Source organism: Podarcis bocagei (assembly GCF_964188305.1).
Source record: "Podarcis bocagei genome assembly, chromosome: Z".
Taxonomy (NCBI): domain Eukaryota; kingdom Metazoa; phylum Chordata; class Lepidosauria; order Squamata; family Lacertidae; genus Podarcis; species Podarcis bocagei.
The window spans coordinates 24133283-24151748 of record NC_138140.1 but is presented as its reverse complement, the minus strand read 5'-3'; the positions used below and the strand labels follow the sequence as shown (position 1 = coordinate 24151748).

Below are 18466 nucleotides of genomic sequence, written 5' to 3'. Positions count from 1 at the left end.
ACACTTACTAGAAGGTAAACAAATCCCAGTGACCTTGATGTGATTTGCTTCTCCGGAAATGCTCACTGCATAACTAAAAACTGCTATCTCCTCGTTCTATAGCAACAGCATACCAACTCAGAAGTTCAATGGGACTAACGCTTAGTTAAGCCTAATTAGCTCTAAATCTAATTTTTTTACATGTTTGTGAGTGCTTGTCTTAAAAAGCTGGATAGAAATATACCAAACACATTCATCAGTGTTTGTGATAGCCATGGGTTAGGCTGCACAAACTGTGAGACACCAAATATGACCATACCAGCCTGTATGTATTTATTTTAGCCTGACAAACCCATCCTCATCACCCAGTATTTAATAGGCAGGTAAGAAAAAAACAGAGAATAACTCGCCAGTGACTGGTGGGGTTGCTTGCAGTTTTGGGAGATCACAAGTTGTTACACCTATGGCCTCCTTGCTCTGTACAATCTAAACTATTGCTATTGCATCAAACGACGGAATAAACCCACTTCTTACGTCACAAGGCAAAAAGAGCACCTAAAACTTATTAAGAAGTCACTAATCCATAATAATTGCTCTTGCACTGCTGCTGGGTGGTTCAAAACATGGTTTGGTGACTGTGTTGATCACAACCATTCCAATAAGATTAATATTAATAATATAATGTATTTGTACACCTGAAGCTCTACTGAGTTCCACCCTTCCCATTCATGTTTGTCCATGAACCGAGGACAGTTTCTAAACCCTGTTGAACAATTCTGACTACTTGCATCTTTATCTTGCCCTACCTCCATGGAGGATCAGGACCACATAAGTGATGGAACCTCTCTCCCCAATTTATCTTCACAACCACCAGCCTGTGAGATGGGACAATTGCTCACTCTTAGCTCGTCCTAAAGACACTGAGGGTGACAAACACGTCACAGAGCTCTGAACTATAAATTCACCTATACAATTATTAACATAAGTATCATGAAGGGAATTATTGGGGGGGGGGAGACATCAGGGAAATAATAATCCCCCCAAGCATAAACCCCTATTCAAACTAATCCAAAATTTTAATCCGAGGAGTTTTGCAAATCGCCTGGTTGATTTTTCTCAAAACAGAAGTCAGCGAATAGTTAAAACAACAACACAGAACTCATCTTCACCACAACCCAAGTAACATTTTGAAGCTCTTCCTGACCACATGAGTCATTTTTATGCCTTGTTACTGCTGTTGTTACTATTATTCTTGGTTCCACACCCCTCTTAGGGCACGGAAGTCATCCTGAGGTGGTCAAAGGAGACTCGGCGATCCCCTCGGAAAGAAGCCGCAACCCTTCCCATCCAACCCCCGAAACTTTTAAACTCTAATGTGCGGGGTGTTTATGTGTGTGTGTGTGTTGTGGTAAGAATTAACGATGTTGGGTGCGTCTCCCCCTCCGCGCTTGACCCGGTCTCAATCCCAACGGCAGCTCGGGAGAAGGAGGAGGAGGGAGGAGGAGGGAGGCGGACTCACCTGGTGGAGGTAAGGCGCGGGGGAGAGGGCTCCTCAGACCCGCGGGAGGGCGGGAAAGGCGCCAAGGAAAAGCGCGGGCTCCCGGCTCTCCTCAGGGGACCCGCTGCCGCTGCCGCCGCCGCCGAACCCGGCCCAGGTCGGTAGGGCTGAGGCAACGTGGCTGCTTCTCTTGTGAGTTTCCGGGCGGAGGAAAGAAAGGAAGAAAGACGAAACCACTGAGAGGGCGGAGAGAGGGAGGAGAAAGAGGAGGCGGGTGCCGCTCAGGTGCCTCAGCTTGCCCGCCTCCACCCCTCGAAACAGCCGCTGCCGCCGCCTCTTTCCCCGCCTGCCTTTGCCTTTGCCGCCGCCCCTCAAAACAACGCCTCACACGCGCGCCCGGCTGGTTGTCCTCCAGGTGCCCCCCATAAGTTTCCTTTCTCTCTGTGTCACACACACAAAAGATGTATAAAATGAATGGCTGGCTCAGATGCCGCCGCCCTTGGCCAAAGTGTAGCCCCAAATCGCAGGCTACAGCGCGGTGCAGACGCGGTTCGAGCGACCTGGGAGACCGGGGTTCAAGCCGCGGGGAATGACCCGCGGGTCGTCTTTGCCTGCTCTCAACCTAACCTACCTGGCAGAGCTGTTGTGAGGCCACCTTATGCTCCTTGCAGGTGAAGGGGGAGAGTTATTTATTTCATATAATTTATACACCGCTTGTTTGTAACACACACTCACACACAAGCTGTTTATGAAAAGATAAAAAAATTAAATTGGGTGGGGGTGGGCAAAAGCCGCAACGCTACTTTAAAACATACAAAAGTTAAAACACTAAAACCTGATGGGTTCCTGCACTTACGCTTGTAGCCCAATCCTAAACACACATCCTAGGGAGTCAGACCCAATGAACACAATGCACTTTTGTTTTTCTTGTCTACACAGTTTCTACATCAGTCCTAAAAAGTGGTGGGGTGTTACATAAACTGTGCCCATTTTATATTTGTTTTTTTATCATTTATTAAGTTTGCATCACACATTTATATGCAACTCTAGAAAGTATTGTTGCATGCCACCCCAGTCTTCAAGTGGTGTGAGATTCCATGGGTTCCAATCACTTCCTTAAGAATGCGGCACAGTGGGGACTGGTATCTTTGTGATATATGGTTTATTTACACATATAAACAGTGGTACCTCGGGTTAAGAACTTAATTCATTCTGGAGGTCCGTTCTTAACCTGAAACTGTTCTTAACCTGAGGTACCACTTTAGCTAATGGGGCCTCCTGCTGCTGCCATGCCACCGCCACACAATTTCTGTTCTCATCCTGAAGCAAAGTTCTTAACCTGAGGTACTATTTCTGGGTTAGTGGAGTCTGTAACCTGAAGCGTCTGTAACCTGAGGTACCAATGTACAACAATGGAGGCAGTGTCGGATTAAAGCCTATTGAAGCCCCTAGGCTGTCCAAATATCCAGGCCCCTCTTGCAGATTATCTCCTAATACGTTTTTTATTTTACCAACCAATAATTCTAATAAACCCATTTTGATCCATTGTCGTGGGGCTCCTAAAAGGCCACCTGGCATTGGATGGAGGGGTTCACAGCATTAACACTCCAAGAGCGCTTTGCTTCCCCCATAGCCACAGTCTTGGATTTAAACATAAATCACACAACTCTCTGGCTTTCCAACCTGTTGCTTTCTGCTCCTAGCTCACATCTCCCAACTCTCTAGCCTTTGTCTTTCTAACTACCAGCCAGTTGAGGGAAGGGCTCAACCCATTTATTGTCTGGCACAGATTCACTTCTTTTGTTCACTTAATGGCCCATTAATTAGGCTTTCATCTCACCAGGAATTTGAATCCTTGTTTATATTTTAACACTTGGGTCTTGGCATACAGCCTACTCCTCTGCACCAAACTCATAAAAGTATTCTGTGAGGTGACCTAAACGGAGAAAAACAGCAGCTGGTCCACGGTCAGAGAACTGACCTTGAAGTCAAACTGTCCAGCCAGTGTTTTATGGTGTTCAGATTTGCAAGCTTATCTAGATTTCCATTTTTCCTCTGGCTGCCTTTTCATCAAGAGGCCTCTGAGCAGTAATATTACAGTAACAAAAATATTAAAATATAAGCCAATATACATAAAAAGAATTAGCATAAATCCAAGGAGCAAACAAAATTCATAGTGCTGTTATAACAAGAACAGCAAACTAAGAGAAAATGAAACTCCCAGCCGAAGAGTGTGATGAAACAAAGCCCCTATCAGAAAGGATGAAAAGGAGTTTTAACCTTTTTTTAGCCCATTGGACTTTGAATTGCTCAAGAACATATAACAATAATGTTGAACTTACATTAGGTCATATATTTACCTTTGATTGACACATGGCTCTGTTCATTCTTGCTTAGCAATGCTCATTCTTGGCAGAGATAATGTGAGAGAGCTTCAGAGTCATTGCTCGTGTCACGGAGAAAAACAATTTAAAATGAATGCACATTCTGACCAACTTAGAGGAGTAAACCACAGTCTTAAGAAATACAAAAACCAATTTCAACATCTTCTATGAGATGCTACCTGAGAGGAATTCTTAAAACTTTCTAGCCCTTTTCTTGCCAGTAATTTCATATTTTGTAGGGTTTTTTTAGGATCCTTGTGCTATTCTTGTTGGCAAACATATCTGTTCACTACCCCAGGCACTGTACTGCAGAAAACATTTGGCATTTCATAGTTTCATTACCTCACCAGCCTCTAGCAATATATTGGATGCATACCCATTACCTAGCACTACTCTGTTCCCCTTTTAACCCATGTATAACATTTGTATGTCATCCTCCCCAACAACTGGCATTTCTCTCTGCCTATCATTTATTTGCACAATATCCCACACTATCTTCCCCTTGATGCACAAGGGCCCCAGTTAAGGATACCCAAATATTCCTTTTATGCCATTCAGTCCATGTCCCAGCTATCCCTCATTCTGGGTCATTTATTTAAAAATAAAAGATACAAGATCAATCATATAATTAAAAATGATCTTTGTTACTTTAGACATATTGATCAATATCATTCATTCTTATAGCTATCATCTGGAATTCATCTTACCCTATGCAGTAACTGGTATTGTGATTTTCAGACTCACTTGCTGGATCATCACCTCATTGTGGTGAGTAGGCTTGCATGCTCCTATGACCCTTGTGAGCGAAGCTGCTGGGAGTCTTATATTCCCAGTAGGGTCACGCAAGGCAGTAAGGTCAAAGGGGGAGGAGCTAGACAAAGAAGGATCCAAGAAGTCCTCAACGGCAGAACAGGCAGAAGAATCTACCAGTCTTCGTGATACTCATGCCATCAGAGATTGTGCATTGGTGTCTTCCAAAACCAAATCCCAAACCCAAAAAAGTCCCATGATGATTGGCAAATGGTAACGGGGGCAGGACCGTGAAATCTGAAAGCCCCTAGTTATGAACCAGCACATGGGCGGTGGATACATATTCAGTCACTCTGACCCAAGGAATGAGGCAGTTGAGCAGCTCGGCAGCTGTGTCCATGACTGAGCAGCCCTATTTAGGATCTACTCTGCTCATCCCAAAAAGGCGGAGGGGCTAGAAAAAGTTCCCTAAACATAGTCTACCCTCCTTTCCCCCTGAATGGATTACCACGCCCAGTGGGGTTACCACCCAGTGGTCGTAAGACAATTGAACTTTGGAAGATGGAATATATGGATTTTTGTTGGATAACACAGATAACAAACATCCCGAACACAGAACTGCCATCATTGCAAGAGAGTTGCAACGTTTTAACATCAATATTGCAGTGCTTCAAGAAACTCGAAGAGCAGGAGAGGGACAACTGAAGGAAGAAAAAGGAGGCTACACATTCTTCTGGAATACATGAACAAGAATGTTGAATACATGGAGTAGGCTTGGCTATCAAAAATGATATTGTGAAGCTCTTGTCAGAAGTCCATACTGGCATTAATGAGTGCAGTGTGGTGTAGTGGTTAAGAGCAGTGCACTCATAATCTGGTGAACCGGGTTTGATTCTCCGCTCCTCCACGTGCAGCTGCTGGGTGACCTTGGGCTAGTCACACTTCTCTGAAGTCTTTCGGCCTCACCTCACAGAGTGTTTGTTGTGGGGGAGGAAGGGAAAGCAGATTGTTAGCCGCTTTGAGACTCCTGAAGGGGGGTGAAAGGTGGGATATCAAGTCCAAACTCCTCCTCCTCCTCCTCCTCCTCCTCTTCTTCCTCCTCTGCAGTCATAAATACATAATACTGAGTTTATTGGAGCTTGCTCCCTGGCGACTGGCTATGCATGATGGCAGTCATGCTTTTTTCTAATAAATGGAGTATAATGCCACATAGAACTGGTCTTTATTGTGTGTGCATGTTTGTGTGTAAATATTAGATCAATACATCTGCATTTTTAACTCTCCCAAGGGAAATTGCTATTGGAGCTGTCATGATGAACTGCTGCACTTCAAAATTTACCATAAAACATCACTGCAACTGAAATCCTTCAAATAGGTTCTCTAGAATTTTCTCCTCCTCCTCCTCTTCCTCCTTCTTCCTCAATTTGCTCACCATTTCCCCACATAAATATATCCAAGATGTCCTACAGCATACCGTATTTTTCGCCCCATAGGACGCACCGGCCCATAGGACGCATCAAGTTTTTTGGGGGGAAATAAAGGGAAAAAAATTTATCCCCCCCCAGGCGCTTGTGGGGCAGGCAGCGGGGAGAAGCGCTCTTCTCCCCGCCGCCCACCTTGCGATCAGGTCCGGGGACAGCAGGGAGACCTTGTGGGGCTGGCGCTGGGGCTCTCCTGAAGCCTGGAGAGCGAGAGGGGTCGGTGCGCACTAACCCCTCTCGCTCTCCAGGCTTCAGTGAAAGCCTGCATTCGCCCCATAAGACGCACCCACGTTTCCCCTTCATTTTTGGAGGGGAAAAAGTGCGTCTTATAGGGCAAAAAATACGGTAATAGAAAAATGGATAAAAATAACATTAATACAAGTACAGTCACTTCATTTCAAAACATATAACAATCCAATTCATTTTGACATAATATTTTAAATTCCTCAAAACCTCACAGACAACTTTCAAAATTCTACTCAGCTGAAAACCTCAGCAGAAGCCCTTACCCTTTGCTTTTCTTCAGTACCTGCCCATTTTTCAGCATTAGATCCTGTGTCTCTGCATCTCTTTACATGTAGGTGGGTAGGTTTGTCTTTCATTTTTCTTCCTGTTCTGTGGTGTCATATGTCTGAAACAAATGGACACACCCTACTGAATAAGATGAGACACCTGCACTGTTTATGCAGTTATGAAACAGTTTTCTCTGAGCTAAAACCACAGGATACAGAGCCAAATAAAAAAAAACCCCCAGGTTCACTAAGATACTTATGTTGGTAGAGTACAATAATGGTTTCTAAATTAAGCTTTATTCATAAGATACTGTTTGTTTTTGAAATTAGAAATATACCTACAGATAAAACTGTACCTGTACAACCTGACAGTTGTGTTTTTTGTTTTGTTTTAAAGAATACCTAAAGAATATTTCCCTTCTTATCAGGATAAGAGCTAAGAGGTTCTTTTCCACTAGAACTGTGTTACTTGTTCTCCTTAAGAATGCATGGATAATTTTGGAGAAGCTTCAGCTCATTGCACCACAGAGCAATTCCCTAATTATTCAGCCACAGCAGCAGATAATATGCAGATGCAACATGGGGCATTTTCTTTTGCCTCCATCCTCAAGACATAGCAACATACACCAAGAGCTACAGGAGGAGTCCTAACTGGGTGGAATAGTTTTGAATCCAGGGTATGTCCCCACAGCAGGATATGGGTGGGCTCCATACCCAGGCACATCTGAGCCACTAAGGAGGGGTACTGCAGGAGAAGTAGGCCAATGCTGGGCCAACCAACACTTTTGCATGCTGTTGGTTAGTTAAGTCCTCCAATAATGCAATTTGCCCAACCTTATTATGCCAGTTATCCTTGTTGGCTCCAGTGTCATCCTTCAAGTATCAAGCGATAACCAACTGAGCTGGCACAAATAAGCATCCAATAAGAGGTTTAAACAGCAGTCCCACATTTGTTCCCTGGAAAAGGCCAAAAGTATGCCAAATCAAAGGATTTTACAGTTTTTTGCCCTGTTATTTCTTCTATTTATTTCATTAAAAATCCCCAAATTTGGAAACCTTACAACAGAGCCACCACATATATTAGCACAAGCCAACTTCTCTGTATCTTTTCCAACACAGGGGAGTAGCAGAAGGATTGACATATTTGCTGCAAAAGAACAACAATTTTTTTTAGCATTGTCTGTTTGATGGATACAGGTGTTGACTTAAAAATAAAGGTTCCAAAAATAGAAGACCAATGGGTATTTTCAAGATTAATAGACCAATCAGATTCCCACACTTCCTTCAGTTTGTCCACTGTGCCAAAGTCTTTATTGATCAGTTGTTACCCTACTAAGGATAGTGGCTCAAAGACCCGGCATTTGCTTACACTCTCCTTTAAATTATATACCGTAATTTAAAAATTTAGGCAAATCCCTAGCTAAGGCAAGTGAAATTTAGATGAAATATCTAAATCTTTAAAGACCTCCCTGTTCAAAGTTTATAATATTAAATTGCCTATCACATGAGGCAGAGTCCAGGTAATAGCGTAGCATGATTTAGAAGGTTATGTTAGGTAAAAGCCTTTATTTTCTGTGTTTCCAAAGTTGTAGAGTCCCTGCCAAAGTGCAGTCTGTTTCTTTTCAGAGAAGTGACATAACACCATTTTAACAAAATGAATGCTGTCTGTATAATCCAACCTAAGATTCCCTTTTCCACCTACACCTACTGATTTATTTGCCTTCTTGCCATGAAATAAATTGGATGTTGAATCTGGTTTGACTCATAATAAATCTTAAATAGAGGAATGTCCCAGCCTTCTTCAGAGGCAGGTCCGTATCTATGAACGTTAGAGGTTCTTGATCTCTACTTTTAAAAGTTAAGAATTCAACTATACTCTGCCAGCAGCTTACTATCGAGGACAGAATCACTGTTGTTAAAAACAAAAATATACAGGCAGGACAGCTCGGGAAGATTACTTTCTTTATAGCTGCCAGACAGCTGGAATTTTTTTAATTTAGTCTGTTCCATGGGCGTAGGAGGGGCAGCTGACCCCCTCAAACAAGTTAATTAAAAAAAAACCCTTAAGCTGACCGACTGAGTCACAGATAGCTCAGTTCTGCCCCCGAAACAAAAGTCCTCCTCTCCCCAAAAACCCTGGCTGCACCCATGGTCTGTTCCACTGGAAGTATTTTCTGCCATATGACACAATAATTTGCTCTAAAAGATTTATGCAGATGTTTATATACCCAAAAGTATTAATTATAGAGAGAAGAATACCTAATATCTGGAATAAGGAAATTTGGGTACCTGGGTATATATTCAAAGACATCATCTGACATCCTATGTCTTTCCAAAATTCACTCAAAAGCCTGCTCTCATTACAAGTTTCCAACTCAGACATGAGGTAGGGGAACAACTGTCTGGAGGCCTTGAAGGATGAGCAGAATGTCATCAGCATAAAAGTTTAACAGCTGTTCTGTGCCATTAGCATTACTGCCTGTGATAGTAAGGTTGGACCAAAGAGTGTTAGCCAAAAATTCAAAGACTAATATGAAAAGTTGGGGGACAGTGGGCAGCCCTGTTTGGTACCTCCCTCTCTCCACACACACAAATCTAGATCATTAGCTCATATCTATGCAGTGGTAGGTTGAATAAATAGCATGTGGCAGTAAATTTGAGGCCAAACCTATAACAAGAAAGAGAGCTTAATGAAAAATTACAATTAACAGGGTCAAAAACTTTTTATACATCCAGGGCCACTAGAATTAGGGGTGTTTTGTGTATTTTATGGAACTTCATGAAACTAAAGACCTTTCAGATCAGCTATATATCTTTGAGGGAACTGGTTATGATTCATGTTCTTTCCAATATGTTAAGTCTGGTAGGAAATAATTTATAATTTATATACTTTTTAAAGTGCTGAACATAATATGGATATAGTATGTTTCCTTCTCAGTGCTTTGTTTTTAGAAAGGCAAATATTCATATCTAGGAGGAAAGCTTAATACTTTTTCTCAGTAGGAAAGTAACCCGTAATACTGAGGTTTGCATGCCAAGTATAAAGATTAGTAGTATAAGGTTATGATCTGGGCAGCATGAGTAGTAATTGCAACTCAGTGGAATACTGCCCCAAATCTTACATTGGATGCTTGGTATCAATCTCGATGGAATATAGCTTTAATGGAAAAAATTACAAATAATTTGAGATTTTGACAAGAGCTAGAACCGCCACACACTTTTTCTGTGATTTGGCATTCCTTTATGGCATATACAGTGAAACCATCATTTTCAAGGCAGCCCTCATTGCAATTCTGGCAAATCTGGAAGCAGATTTGATAGTATGATAACTTTGATAGATGGTTGGATAGTGTTTTCGAAGCTACCAGCATGAGTCTGATCAAACTACTGGAGGCAGTGGAAGACAGAAGTGCCTGGCGTGCTCTGGTCCATGGGGTCACGAAGAGTCGGACATGACTAAACGACTAAACAACAACAAACTTGGACTTTTTTTTTAAACCCATTTGCAACCATACTCATTCTTCATGCCTGTTTTATAACTTTGTTTTTCATCTTTTTAATTGTTATCTGTTATAATAATTGTTCTCTCTGTTTTATATACATCATAACATATAATAATAGAAAACTTTACAAAAAAGAAAATAGCATAAGATTAATAATGTACCAGGCTTTTTTAAGGTTATTCAGTTTAATAATATTCATGTCCACTTAATAATCTTTTAAATGAAACCCGATGCTATAATTGCTGTAGTTATGCAGTCATCATGATCTCATGGCAAGCTTAAATTTAATTCTGGAAATATGGCAATTATTTTAAATTAATATTTAATTTCCTCTCATTTTGTTCCACTATGAAACATTATTCACTTCTTTAAAATAGGGAGCCACTATGATATAGTTGCTGAGGAATTGATGGTAGTCTCTCATTTAAATTTCACACTTGCATTGTTTTGAGAGTAAAGCAACAGAACTTGCAATAAATTACTTAAGCTCAATTGCCATACCTAAAACAAACTCCCCAAGCTCAATGAAAACATCCTCTACTTTTTGATAAGAACTTCATTTTCTTCATCCTTTACAGCTGTGCAAGTAACGCTTCATCGTATCTTCCTGTTTTTGCACCTGTTAGTTACTGGAGTAGATAAATGTATGAATCATTGTTGTGAAGTAGATAGGAGCCACTGAGTCCTATGGTGAAACCGCCATTGATACAGAGTGCAACCAAGGGACAAAGTACTTTTTCTGTTTGTTTGGCTCTCCCAATTTTACAGGGAAGGGCATTTGTGCAGCTAGAAATCTGCTTTAAAAAATCCCAGCCTGCTATAGAGGTAGAATGGTCAGCTCAACTAGTAAAAAGCAGGACAGAGTAGCATGCAAGAACAGAGGCATACCTAGGCTCCCTTGTGCCCTTGGCAAGGAACTGTATCATGGCAACCCCCCGCCCCCACCCCAATCCCTTACTCACTTGGCAATGAGATGTATTCGTGCCTCCCTCCTTGTAAAGCAGCAAAGGAGTGGCCTGGGGAGCTTGTGAATGGGCAGGCAGGCTCCTAGCCACTCCGAGCCAGAGTGGAGTGGTGCGATTTTTGTGCTCCCCTGTACCGGGGGGGGGGGGCACACGAGACAACCTGGAAGAAAAACTTCCAGTTGGTAGCACAGTAGCCATGATATATGAATTTCTCCCATTTCGTTTGCAGTTCTTGTACCCTTAGTGGGGTATTGCTCTCATAGATGTTCACTAAGCAGCATAGACTCTTGGCTTTCCATCTTGTCACAGAGAGTTGGTGAAGAGATTTACAAAATAATAGATGGAAAGCTAGAGGGAGTGGGGGGGGGGACGAACTTGGAGACAATGTTCCTATTTTCTCCTTCCATACATTAAACATAGTTTGCGTAAATCTATTTTTGTAGTGTTTTGTAGTGTAGTAGTGTTCTTAATTCTAGTTTTAAAGAAGTGGTAGACTGTGGTTGGGATATTATCAATTATATATGTTTCTAATTGTACCCATTGCTCAGAGTCATCTTCCAAGATTAAGAGAACCACATGTTTGACTTGATGAGCAATATAATATTATTTCAAGTTAGGGACTCCCCAGCCTGATGAAGAAAGGTACAAGAATTTGGAATTTATCCTGGTTTGTGTTTTTTTACAGGACCATGGTTTTTACAAATGGTTTCCTTTTCCACTTACAGTTATGACTAAGGAGGATCTCATTGGGAAGAGTTTGGAATAGGTATGTTAGTTTCTCTTTATACTGTATAGGCAAGGAACAGGTAAGGAAGAGAGGCAGCCTACAAGAGACCTGGGCTTGTAGCAGGGGGCTGAAGTGGGTGAGGAAGCTGGGCTTGCAGTGGTAGTTGGTTTGAGAGAGGCGGTGCAGCATCACGGGGAAGCTGTAGAGGTTTGGTGAGTAAAGGGAGGGGATTAGGGGAGGGGGCTTGGGCAAGGAGTAAGGAGGGATGGACTTTGGTGATGAGGGTTGGAAGGGGATTGGTGGGGCTAGGGGATTGGTGAGCAAAGCAAAGCAACTTACTAGCCCCTAGTAAGTTCATTTGGGGTGGGTGGGTTTTGGGATGGGTTTTTGGAAGATGCTTTTGTGTGAATATTTTTTATGAGTCGAAATCAGTTCATGCAGTAAGGCTCTATTCTGATAGCATGAGCATCACGACAACTAGTAGATTCTTATCTGCTGTATCCTTCATCCACCTTCACAGCCGTTGTAACATACTACTTATTATTTTCTGCCTGTTCTGACGTTGAGGACTTCTTAGATCATTCTTTGTCTAGCTCAGAGATGTTCAACCTTTTTGAGTCCATGGCTCCCTTAACTACAGTCTTTCTGTAGCACCCCTGTGGGGCTTAGAAGCCCGGTAATGTCACCCCTTGCCTGCAGAGCTGGCAGTCTCTCATCCTTTTTCAAACACCCGCCCTTGTGGAGTGTTCCCTCAGCCTCCTTTCCTCTTCCCTCTCCTCCAGGCAGCTGTTGCTTCCATCCCTGGTCTCTGAGCTGCCCCTCCTCCCAAAGAGAGGTGCCTCCTAGAGGCACTATTCACCTGCGGAACCTATAGCCATGGCTGCTGCAATAAACAGCTGTTCAAGCCTTTGGGAAACAGAGATGCGAGAGGATGTCAGAGGAGGGAGGGAAGGAAAGAGGGGCAGAGGCCAGTGTTGCCTGCAACACCCCGACCATGATTCAATGCACCCCAGGATGCCATGACACCCTGGTTGAAAACCACTGCTCTAGCTCCTCTCCTTGGACCTTACTGCCTTGGGTGACCCTGCTGGCAGTACGAGACTCCCAATGGCTTCGCTCACAAGGATCACAGGGACGTGCAAGCCCATGCACCACGACAAGGTGATGATCCAGCGAGTGAGCAAGTTGATAGAGGTTTTTAAGGCAGCAAATGCATGCTGATCATGTGGGCTGAGATATTATGAATAAGTATTATCTATTTGATGGCTAGATTAGAGTAATATTCTATGGAGAGGTGTTGTTATACATCATGACTGATGTAAAAGCCTCATTTGCCTGTAATTGTTTCCATAAAACCTCATATTTGCTTACTTTGTCACCGGGAACATTAAGTAGGTTGGATGTAAAGACAACAGTGGCATTTAAAGCAATTTCAGCAGGCAACATAAGTGCCTGCCTGCCATATCTGCAGGGAAATTATATGTTAATTGTAATAAATAACATAGTACCGTAATGGACAGCAGAACAAATTTGAGAAAAACTTGGAGAGGACACAAAAAGGATACAGGGAGATAATGAAGAGGCACTTGGCTGGTTCCACCTACGTTTCTGTCACTGCTTAAGTGAAGGGACAAAATGTTTCCAACAAGGTTCTGTTCATGTTGCAACATCGTAAGAGTGAAAGGGCAGGGGGATAAATCTAAATGTCTGAATAATTATTATGTGCCGCAACTGAGATTCCCAAATAAATGGCTGCATCATATAAAATGAGCAATTAGCTAACAAATTGTTGCCAAATTGTTGCCTTGTGGAAATACATATTCAATAAACATGAATATAATATATATAAGGACAAGTATCCATTAAACTTCATTTTGTAATGACGCAGTACAAAAAACCGTGTATCTAGAAGAGCAGTTGTGCTTTTAAAGGGGATTTTCTAAGCATATTATTACTTTCTTCAGTGTTAGTTATATTTCACCTAAAAAGGCTAAACTTGTAAGCTAAAATTCATTTTTCTGCTTATCTTTTACCAAACCCCTTCATTTTCAACAGTTCCACCATAGGTGCATATATTAACCAGTGACTTCACAACCCCTCTGGTAAAACAAGGTATGACCATGACCATGGCACTTCACCTGAATCAAGTGCCAATGATATACTAATTTTAAAGTGCCTTGTGTAGGACTATGGAAGTAGCAGTCAAAGTAAGCACTAGACCACATACTTTCCTAGGCATACTGTATTTTTCCATCTATAAGATACCCCCATGTATAAGATGCCCTCTATTTTGGGGACTCAGATTTAAGAAAATGGGGGGAGATGGCCCAGAGTATAAGACGCCCCCTAATTTTTGACATTATTTTTTAGGGGTAAAAACCTAGTCTTATACATGGAAAAATACGGTAATTCATAAATTTAAACCCAATATCTCTTTCCCATGCTTGACATGCTTTGCCTCCACTTTCATACTTGAGGTCCACTAGGAATTTAAATAGTGTAGAATTGAGACCTGATTGCTTTTTTGTGCCAGAATTAGAGAGATCCTCAAATAGGGTCAGTGAGCATAGAGCCTCAGATGTATGAATCATGTGCACAAATGAGGGGACTTGAGCTAGGTGGAATCAGTTGTAGACTGGAGATGAGATGTCTCACTTTTGAAGCGTATATGGTTTGCACTCTGTCAAACGAGTCTTTGTCCAGCAAGTCTGCTTTCTGAAACATAAACAACTTTAATGCCAATACCTCAATCTTTAAGGAAGAGATTACCTCACACCACACCACACCACACCACACCACACCACACCACACCGTGACTTGAGATCTATCTGTTGCCCCAAAATGGAAAGACTTACATACAGTGGTACCTCGGGTTAAGAACTTAATTCCTTCTGGAGGTCCGTTCTTAACCTGAAACTGTTCTTAACCTGAGGTACCACTTTAGCTAATGGGGCGTGCCGCGCCACCGCCATGCAATTTCTGTTCTCATCCTGAAGCAAAGTTCTTAATCTGAGGTTCTATTTCTGGGTTAGCAGAGTCTGTAACCTGAAGCATCTGTAACTTAAAGTGTCTGTAACCCGAGGTACCACAGTATAGACCTATGTTATAAAAAAAAAAAAAGGAATTGGCTATTGCCAAAAAGATAACATAAATTCCATGTTGCTCAAGAGAAACTAGACACTTTCTTTCCAATTTGGAGGCTTATTTCATATATTAATGACAATCACAGAACAGACCAATTACAGTGGTACCTCGGGTTAAGTACTTAATTCGTTCCAGAGGTCCATTCTTAACCTGAAACTGTTGTTAACCTGAAGCACCACTTTAGCTAATGGGGCCTCCTGCTGCCGCCGCACCGCCGAAACACGATTTCTGTTCTCATCCTGAAGCAAAGTTCTTAACCTGAGGTACTATTTCTGGGTTAGCAGAGTCTGTAACCTGAAGCGTATGTAACCCGGGGTACCACTGTATCACCCATTCAACAACATATACTATCATAACATCAACATCTGAACATCCGATAGCAATTCTATAGAGGTTAATGGTTGTCCTTTTCATCTCCACCACAGTGGACAAATGAAACTCCACCCAGACTCCTTCCAATCACTCCAAGTTGCACAATGGAGATGTATAGGATAAAATATTTTAGAGGATGCTAGTGTCCTTACGCCAGAGCCTGTCCTTACCCATAAGCATCAGAATTCTTAATTAATTTGTAATGCAACTGAATCACATAGTGTTTCTCTAACTTGAGTCCTAGCTGTTGTTGGACTATAACTCCCATCAGTGGTCAGTGGACTCAAGTGTGAGAAACACTGTGAGGGCGAGGGAGGTGGTAGGATGGGGAATATGGGATGTTCCGTTTCTGTTATTATGCCTTACTTATTGTTTCATTTTTAGCTTTATAAAATTGTATCAAATCTAATCTAATAAAAATGGGGAGAGGAAAAGTAGGTCTTAAAAATATACATAAAGGGTTACCACCCCATCTGTATTTTTCTCCTCTGCAAGTTTCATGTTGTGAGGTAAATGCCCATATTTGTTGTAAAAAGCCCTGCTGTTTTGCACATTTTTCTCTTAAACTGAATATCCAGTTGGGATTTGTAAGGCCTGCATCACTACTTTTGGAAATGGATAAAGATGGAGACTCACAGTGACAAAGCCATGTTGTAGCAAGAGTGTCATCGATTGGAGTCCCTAAACCACTCTGAATTTTTCTCTAGCCAGGGTGCGCACTTTTGCACAGTGTAAAGATACCCTCTGCTGTATGAACAAAAACAGAAATGTATGAAGTCGTGCTGCTGTGAACAGGATGAGAGGAAAACTGTGTAATGCACCAAGGTAAAAAAAACCTTTATGATAGTCTAAGGGGGTCAGGTGAACACAACTCAAGTAGGCAGAGAAGGTTAAAACAGGTCTTTTTCATTTTTTAATGAAACTCAGGAAGTAGTGTCTGCAAGTCAGTGGTCAGTTTGCAGTGTTATCATGGTATATGGCATGCTTAATGCTGAAGATGACAGCAGTTTCCCAAAGCAGAACTTGACCTGACTTTTTACCCATTTAAGGGCAATGGAATTTTTTAAAAATAAATTTGCTTGCTGTTAAATCAAGGTTAATCTGCTCTTTTAAAATAGTTTCTACATTAGATTTTAGCATGCATACAAAAGCTCAGAGACAAATTAATCAAAAAAAGACATTTGGGAAGACTCACAGCAGTACAAAGAAGAGAAAACATGCCAGCAGAAGCTTAGGGCACTTCTAGACTGTCACTATTTCAAAATGCAATTCAATCACACAGCTGCAAATTAAGGCTGCACAATGAAAGTTGTCTTCTTTATTGGAATTCTTTGGGATAAGGGAACATGTACACCCACCCTTGTGGATGTCAGGATCTAGAATAAATCTAGATTGATTAATTGAGGATGAGCATGAACAATTCCATATTGAGAAATAATGCATTTTTTGCTACAAACATGTGAGTATGTAGCTTCAGTGTTGCCCTCGTAGAATTCACTGGGGAGGAGGATAGGGGAAAACATTAGAATCATTTTTTTCTGCCTGCCATTGCCTCTGCCTCTACCTCTACCTAATATTTGTCACCCTGCCTTTTGCCCTACCAGCTTCAATGGGTGCTAGCCAACACTGGGCACAAACTAAAAAGCTGCCAATAGAACATTTGGGTTTATGCTTTGTTCATTTTCACTTGTGCCAACAACTCAATTTACAAGCATTCCAGTTTGTTCAAGTGAGATCTTTGCACAGTTTCAGTGTAGATTAAAGTGGTCATTCTGTAGCAGAGCATCAAGAGCATTCTACCACCTAGTGCCTACCAAATGTGACTCCTATCACCTCTAACAATTGGCTGTGCTAGCTGGGGCTGGTAGTAACTGGAGTCCAAGACACCAGGCTGGAGGAAAACTGGACTCAAGTGTTTCTCTATATTTACAATCACAAAGGTTCCCTGTTTGGTAGCAATGGAAGTTCCAGCCATCACCCCTCTGAACAGGTGTAACCTGGCAACATCAGTGAGAAAGGGGCTTGCTATCTCTTTATACATAAGGTTTATATACTGTCTTTTCCACACAAAAACTGGAGCTATCAACTTTCCTGGCATGGAAAATTATTCTATTTATAGTTCCATAAAGGAGCTGCCAGCCAGTCTCAGTCACAGGCTTGTGGCCAGAAATGTGGCTGACAAGATGAAGGGAGTACTGGGAAATCTTCACAATGAATGTGAAATGATCTGAATAATGTTTACAGTGTATCTTTAAAGTGATGTAAGACACAATAATAGAATCAACATTTAAATATAATCAAAAATAAGTTCAAAGTGTGTTTTTTCAACTATCCCTTGATCTTTGCACTCATTGGCTGGAATTCTAGAAATCAGGAACATGCTTACTTCTTTCTGAATATTTGGGTAGAGTACTGATTGCTGCTTATTTTCCCTAGCAGATGGGCCCTGGGTACAGTCTAAAGCTACATACATGAGGCCACTACTTGGCTGAAACCAAGGAGGTCTCACTCTGATCAGCACCTGAATGGTTGGCTGACTAGAAACGGCTTTGGTTTCGGTGATGGAAGAAAAAGCAGGGTGTGAATGTAATAGCCTAAAATAAACTCAACTAGGTTTTATCTCTCTTACCTCCAGGTAGAACTCAGGGGGAAGTATGTTGAGACCCTAGAGAACTGCCAGAGTAGACAGTATTGATCTAAAAGGGCCATTGGTCTGACTCAGTATGAAGCAGCTTCCTGGGTAGAAAAATTAAAGCTGAAAGTTTAAGGAGGGGAGAATGTTTCGGCGGGTAAGATAGTAGTCAAGACAATCACGGATCTCTACTTTTGGTGATGAATCAAAAACTTCTGCTTTTAATTACCTCAAGCCTGCCAGCAGATGTCAGTGTAGATTTACAGAACAGGAAATTCATCTGGCCAGAAGGATAAACATTGCAGTAACTGATTCAGGCAGCAAAGCAAAATCACTTTGATGCAGATTCAGATTGAAACTCGAGAGTTTCCTTCCCATGTTGCTGGGGTAAAGTGAGAATAGAGGCTGGGCCCCAATAAGGAAATCCATATATGATGTTTGGGTGAGGTATAAAAACCTGTTAGAAAGAAAAACACCTTGGTGGCTATCCCCAGTGGAAGCAATATCTGTTAAAAGATT

General features: G+C 41.8%; 1 protein-coding gene and 1 long non-coding RNA gene across 2 annotated transcripts in view; one reads left to right on the top strand and one right to left on the bottom strand.

Annotated features, from left to right (window-relative positions):
* LOC308579194 (ligand of Numb protein X 2-like) overlaps window positions 1-1658 on the bottom strand; it is a 44063-nt gene extending 42405 nt beyond the window's left edge. Inside the window, exon 1 of the mRNA XM_081180008.1 lies at window positions 1499-1658. The gene's annotated coding sequence lies outside the window, so the exon portion shown is untranslated. The remainder of the gene's footprint in view (window positions 1-1498) is intronic.
* On the top strand, window positions 1560-14170 carry LOC308579198. The gene is made up of 3 exons (XR_014004365.1): window positions 1560-1669; window positions 11758-11838; window positions 13855-14170. It is a non-coding gene; the product is annotated as an uncharacterized lncRNA (long non-coding RNA).
* The last annotated feature ends 4296 nt before the right edge of the window (window positions 14171-18466 follow it).